This window comes from Peromyscus eremicus, chromosome 5 (genome assembly GCF_949786415.1).
Source record: "Peromyscus eremicus chromosome 5, PerEre_H2_v1, whole genome shotgun sequence".
In the NCBI taxonomy this organism is placed as follows: domain Eukaryota; kingdom Metazoa; phylum Chordata; class Mammalia; order Rodentia; family Cricetidae; genus Peromyscus; species Peromyscus eremicus.
In genome coordinates this window covers 72,891,781-72,898,100 of record NC_081420.1, presented here as the reverse complement: position 1 = coordinate 72,898,100, position 6,320 = coordinate 72,891,781, and the positions used below count along the sequence as shown (strand labels likewise).

General features: G+C 40.0%; 1 long non-coding RNA gene across 1 annotated transcript; it reads right to left on the bottom strand.

Annotated features, from left to right (window-relative positions):
- Window positions 1–854: 854 nt before the first annotated feature.
- LOC131910557 (uncharacterized) lies at window positions 855–5,610 on the bottom strand. Its single transcript, XR_009379159.1, has 2 exons — window positions 5,430–5,610; window positions 855–1,146 (listed from the first exon to the last, which is right to left on the bottom strand). It is a non-coding gene; the product is annotated as an uncharacterized LOC131910557 (long non-coding RNA).
- Window positions 5,611–6,320: the final 710 nt, after the last annotated feature.

Below are 6,320 nucleotides of genomic sequence, written 5' to 3'. Positions count from 1 at the left end.
CAAAATTAAATTGGTTATTATACATTTTCAACAGTGCCCAGGTTATTAGCATTTAAATTAGAAGAGAAAAACATTGCATCGTTCCCAAGGAGAAATGTACAGGAAGAAAGTACTGTTTGAATTCATCACAGAAATTAAACATTGTCAAATTGCCTGTGAAATTAATGAAATTCACAGAGACCCATAAAGGAAACACACTAGTGACTCCTTGTAGATAGATTCAAATTTTTGTTTGAAAATGTTTCTCCTGCTTTTGACCTTGCAGTGGAGTTACCAATACCACCTGCACTTACAAGCTACGCTAAATAGCAACTCTCCAGCTGTGTCACAGCTGGAACTCAGGGGCAGTCACAGTCTCAGAGGGTCTGAAGGTGCTGCCTATGACATTATTTCCAACACTTTGTTCCTCCTCACAAGTTGTGTGAATATTTTTCTAGAGTGATACTTTAGAGGTCATGCCATCTCAACTTTTCAACTCTCTATCTCCATGCAAAATAGGATGCTCACGTTCATTTCTGGGTAACACTCAGGTCTTGATAGTTGTGCAGTTAGCTCCACATTATAATTCACCTTTTACTAATGCCAGCGATGTATGCAGTCTCCAGCAGATTTTCCCCACTGATTCACATTTCTATCAAGTCAATCGTGTGGAAAATCAGTCAGTTTGGCATGATTGCTCATGGGCATTGTTTCTACTCCATGTGCTTTTTGAAAAACAAATTCTTAATTTTAGAAATGTTTTAGATTTATGGAAGAACTTTGAAGCTAGTGCATATCTCCCATGTGACCCACACTAACTCCTCTTGTTATTAACATCCTACAATGGCACATTTGTCGTAGTTAACGAGACAATGTTGTGATGTCATTGCCCGAGGTCCACTCTTTATTCATACTCCCATTGTTTTTGCCTACTTGTCTTTTCTTTGTCTCAAAACCCTGCCTAGTGTCTAGCATCACATTTAGTTAGTTCTCAGGTTTCCCTTGATTCCACTGTATTCCTCCAGCGTTTCCAGACTTTCCTTGATTAGATGACCCCGACCTCAGGAGGAATAGTTAATGACCGGGTCTTAGACCCACTGTCTTTGAATTTCGGCTTGCCTTATGTTCTCTCATCATTCCACAGGTTGTAGCCTTTATGGAGGAAGTCTGTGAAGGCAGAGGGTCATCTCATGAATATGTCTTTGATGATGTTAACATTGATCAAATACCTGAGGTAGAACCTGTCAGGTTTTTCTGTCATAAAGGTTCTCATTCTCCCTCGCTAGTGATCATTATAGTGTAGGCACCTTTTTAGGAACTAACACCTACACAAATCATCTGGAATGAGAAATTTCTCTATCTCCTCCTACTAATTTATATCGACAGAGGCTCATGGATATTCACTTTCATTTTGAACTACATGTCAGTACTTCATTATGTGTTTTATTTAGCTGTCCACACTCTGTGCATGGATGGCTCCTTAAGTGGACCCTTGTGTCCCTCTGACACATCCCCACCACTGTGTTTTGGGGCACAGGTACTTCCTTACTTGTAGCTCTAGGCTCATCTCTAGATTTACATTCCAGCTCTACAATAAAAGGCTCTTGCACATTTTCATGGAGAATGTTACTACACGCCAAGCTCTGGATGTGAGATGTACTGGTTGATGTAGCTTCAAGTTGTTCTAGAGCAATGCAAGGAAATGCATGTGTGCATACTAACCCACATTCAAACATGAATCAATAAAGGTTTTTATATGTAACCATCCATAATGGTGTTATGCTAAATACATGTTTCTATTGATCTCTTCAATTGATATAATTTCTTCTGGAAATCCCTCTTGAACAGAAAGAAGTTTGTTTTCCAGTCACTAACCAACCACATTCATGATGTTTGTTTTAAATAAACATGCATAATGGTTTCAGAATTCTGAAGTTGTACTCCCAAGTGAAGAAGCCTATCAAAGAGACTGAAATGTTGATGTACTTTTGCGTTTGGGATTATACGCTCTATCATTTTCAAAATAACTTTGGTACTTCCTTTCCCCAATCACTTTCAGTAAATTTGTTCCATATATTTGTAATAGAATTAGACTCTTCAGTCACATTCTATACTCCATCCTAGGATCCCTTATTTAAATACTTTTTTTCTTTTGATGTGAAAACATTGGGTTCATTTTTGTTATATAAAGTTCTACAGGTTCTAACAAACACATGTCATATATTCACCATTACAGTAACCTAGTTTCACCATTCTAAAAATTCTTGTTATTTATTCAACTGTGTTAACATGTCGAGTTCTTAGCAACTACTGATATTTTTACTGCATTCCCTAGAACTGACAATTAGTGTGTCTTCTATTTCTGCTGATTTGCCTCTTCTGGATATTTTATGTAAATGGAGCCATACAGTAATCTTTGGTCTCTTGCTTCTTTCACATAGCATACTTTCTCATTTCTTTTGTATTGCAGCATGTTCCAGTATTGAATTCCTACTTATAGCAAATAATATTCCATTGTGGGTCAATAACATCCTCTCCTTAGCATGTGTGGCTGGATTTAGTATGCTAATATTTCTAAGGATATGTGTGTCATTCATGGGTATATTGGTACATAGTTTTCTTTCTTATGATGTTGTTGTCTGGCTTTGTATAGGGATAATATTGTCATTATTGAAAGAGCTAGGAATTGTTCCACATTATTCTGTGCTTTTCTGCTTTGGAAGTGTCTCATCTTGACATGTCTGGTGGAATCCACTAATGACACAGTGCACTGTCAGCATTCCATGGTAGCAATATTTTAGTAACAATTTTAATCATGCTACTTTTATATATCTCATTTAGAACTATTTATTTATTATATACGTGTTGTTTCTGTATGTGGGTATGTACACATGAGTACAATGCCTGTGGAGGTGAGAAGAGAGTCTTGAGTCCCCAAAGCTGGAGGTACAAGCAGTTGTGAGCCATCTGATGTGGGTGCTAGGAAGCAAATCCAGGTCCTCTGCAAAAGCAGTACAGGCTCCTAACCACTGAGCCATCTCTTCCATCTCTCCAGCCCCTATGTATCTTTGGAAATGCCTATTTTTCTCTTAAGACAGTTTGGAAAATTGATAGAACTAAATTTTGGCTCTTTTAAAAGGTCTACAAAATGGATGAATGCTTCATTAGACTGAATAAATGAAAGAAGAAAGAAAGAAAGAAAGAAAGAAAGAAAGAAAGAAAGAAAGAAAGGAAGGAAGGAAGAAAGAAAGAAAGAAAGAAATAAAGAAAGAAAGAAAGAGGGATAACACCAAAATTAGGGATGAAAGTGTACATCATTACTGATATTACAGAAGCAGAAATGATTGTAAGGGATTATTATGAATAATTGTGCTTCAACATACTAGAGAATCAAAGTGAAATGAAAAAATCCCTAAGAAGATAAAATGACCAGAAAATGGGTAATGTTAATGGGTGTTGTATTAGTTACTTTTCTTGCTGCTGTGACAAAATGCTTGAGGAAAGCAACTCAAGAAGGGAAGGGTTTGTGGCTCACAGGTCAAGGCTACAGACTGTCATTGTGGAGAATGAGTAGTGCTTGTGTGGCTCCAGCTGTGACAGCTTGGATGTGAGATGACTGGGCACATTACACCTACAGTCAGGAGTTTGTTGCTTCTGAGGACCCTGTTCCCTGAGAAATTGTACACAGGGAAACATAAAACTAGAAGAGTATGGCAACAAGAATTTCTTTTTAAGGTGGCTCATTAACCCAGGCAGGCAGCAAACACCTGTATGTTCTGGCATGAGAAGGGTCAGCCTGGGTTCCTAGAGACTTTGTGAAGGCGGAGAAGGAAGAAGGAAGAGGAAAAGGAGGAGGAAGAAGCTTGAAGTGTCATGGTCTTCACAGGACTGAGCACTATCCACTAGCCTTGAGAGAAAGGAGCCATTGTTGGTTTCTGAGAACAACTAAACGAAGTCCTCAAGGTTCAGAAAGCAGGATGTTTTATGCATATGTAGATCGGTAATTTATGGAATTATATTAAGAAAGCTCAAGAAAAGTAGTTTTCAGATACAACATAGTGTGGTGGCCTAGAGTATTAGTGATGGCTGTGAACACAGTTCCCATGGGGTGAAAACCCAAGCTAGTTCCCCTTTCTAACCTGATACTTCAGCATCTTACAAGAAGCCTCCTCTACTGCTAACAAATGTAACTCAGGAAGAAACCTCTGTATTACCACGGTGCTCAGGAAGGCAAAGCACTACATCTAAAAAGACATTTGAGTTTACTTGTATTTCTATTGTTGGAACTAACTTAAGGCCAGTTCAAGTGCAAGGTCATGATAATCTCATTTGCAGTCACCCTCTCTTCCAGACGAGGGAAGATGTTGTGATCCCAAGATGAAATTCTCCAAATTTTCAGGCAATTCTCTGGTATGTGGAAGGCAGTAGGTCCTTCAGAGACAAGACAAGGCAAAGCTGAGCTCTCAACACACCCCTTTTCTTCATGGCAGGGGTTTAATTTACAAAGCCATTGTCTTAAGTTGATGGGCTCAAAGCCCACCACTCTACATGCATATCTCTATGTGACAATTCTGAACTTGTGTAACGGTTTCCAAGGAATTTGCAAACACTCCATCTACCTTTCTCCCCTGGCTTGTTACAAGGGAATTTGCAGTGGGTTGTGGAAAGCATCAATGCAAATGCAACAAGTCTGGACACAGGCCTGTAGAGCCATGGGATGAACCTAGTTCTCCATCCAGACAGATCTTAAGAGGAACCTTCTAGACAAAGAATAACCATACCATAAATCAATCATCCCCTTGCTGAATCTCCTTCCTGTCATGTTTGCTCCTGTTCATGATGACAGAAACCATTGGTACCGACATTTATTGACCACACACCACATTTCAGGTATGGCTCTAAATGTCCTGTTCATTGAGTACCTAAAAACTGAGCTAGCTAAAATTGTCTTCTTATAGATAAAGAAAATGAGACAGTGCGGGTGTAGCTCAATGGTGAGGGTTCCATCCCCAGCACCACCTAAAACAAAGAAGTAAACAACAACAACAAACCGAAGAAATAAAATAAAAAACTGAGCTATTGTATTTGTTCTGTAGCTTGTTCTTGGACAATAGCAAAGAGAAGGAAAGAAAAGAAGAAAGGAAGAAAAAACGGAAGGGAAGGAGGAGGGGTGGAAGAGAGGAGAGGGAGGAAAGGAGGGAGGGAGAGAAGGGAGGAGGGAGGAAGAGAAGGGAGGAGAGAGGGAGTGAGGGAGGAGGGTTTATCCAGTTTTACATTACTATGGCAAAATATTTGAGAATAATCAACTTGAAAAGAGAAAAGGTTTATTTTGGCTTCAAGTCTGGAAGTTCTTAAGCATGAATGATTACCATTACTCATTTGGGGCCTACAGAGAGGCAGCATATTAAAATATAGTGGGGCAATATGGTAAACCAAACCAAGCCACTCACCTTGGACAACTTGGAAGTGAAAAGAAGAAAGAGGGATGCGCTGCATCTCACTGCCCACTTCAAGGACCACACCCTGGAAGCCCCCAAACCTTCCAATGTCCCCTCCTCACTGATTTCATCCGCTTTCCAGAACTGCCGCCTGAGGACATGCCTTTAGCACACATGATGGAAGATGTTAGGACCAGACACGCACTTAACACATGTGGTGGAAGATGTTAGGACCAAACTCCAGCAAGGAGTGGGGAGGAAGCTCTAGGAAGATGAGTGAAGAGAATGCAGATTTTACTCTTTCATTGAACTCACAGTTGGGACCCTTGCTCGGCCTGACGGAGTAGAAAATTCCAGTTGTAGCAGATATTCCTTTTGATTAAAACATTGTTCTGTTCACTTATTAATCACGTATTCTGGACACATTTTGGGAGCTGGAGGACAAAGCAACGTTTAGCTTGGAAAAAGAAGCAAATCCAGAGTTTTTGCGTAGAGAGCCATCTAGTGGCCACAAATGGGTTCGGCCACATGTTAGAAACAAGAATTTGAAGATGAGAACCAGATCCATTTTTGGACACAGTTTTAAAACCTTGGTGGTACAATTTGTCATACAAAATGTATGGAAGACACAAGTGCCCACAGAAGACCAAGTGACTACTGGACTTTTTTTTTCTTTTTTGGAGACAAGGTCTTGCTATCTACCCTTGGCTAGCCTAGAACTCACAATTTAAATCAGGCTGGCCTCAAACTAATAGAGATCTCCCTGCCTCGCTTCTCTAATGCTAGGATTAAAGGCATGCGCCACCACACCCATCTGATGGCTGGACTTTTGTTGGTACAAGCCAATGAACTTGAGGAGCAGAGGGGCCTGCAATCTATCACTGGGCTCTGAACCACTGACTC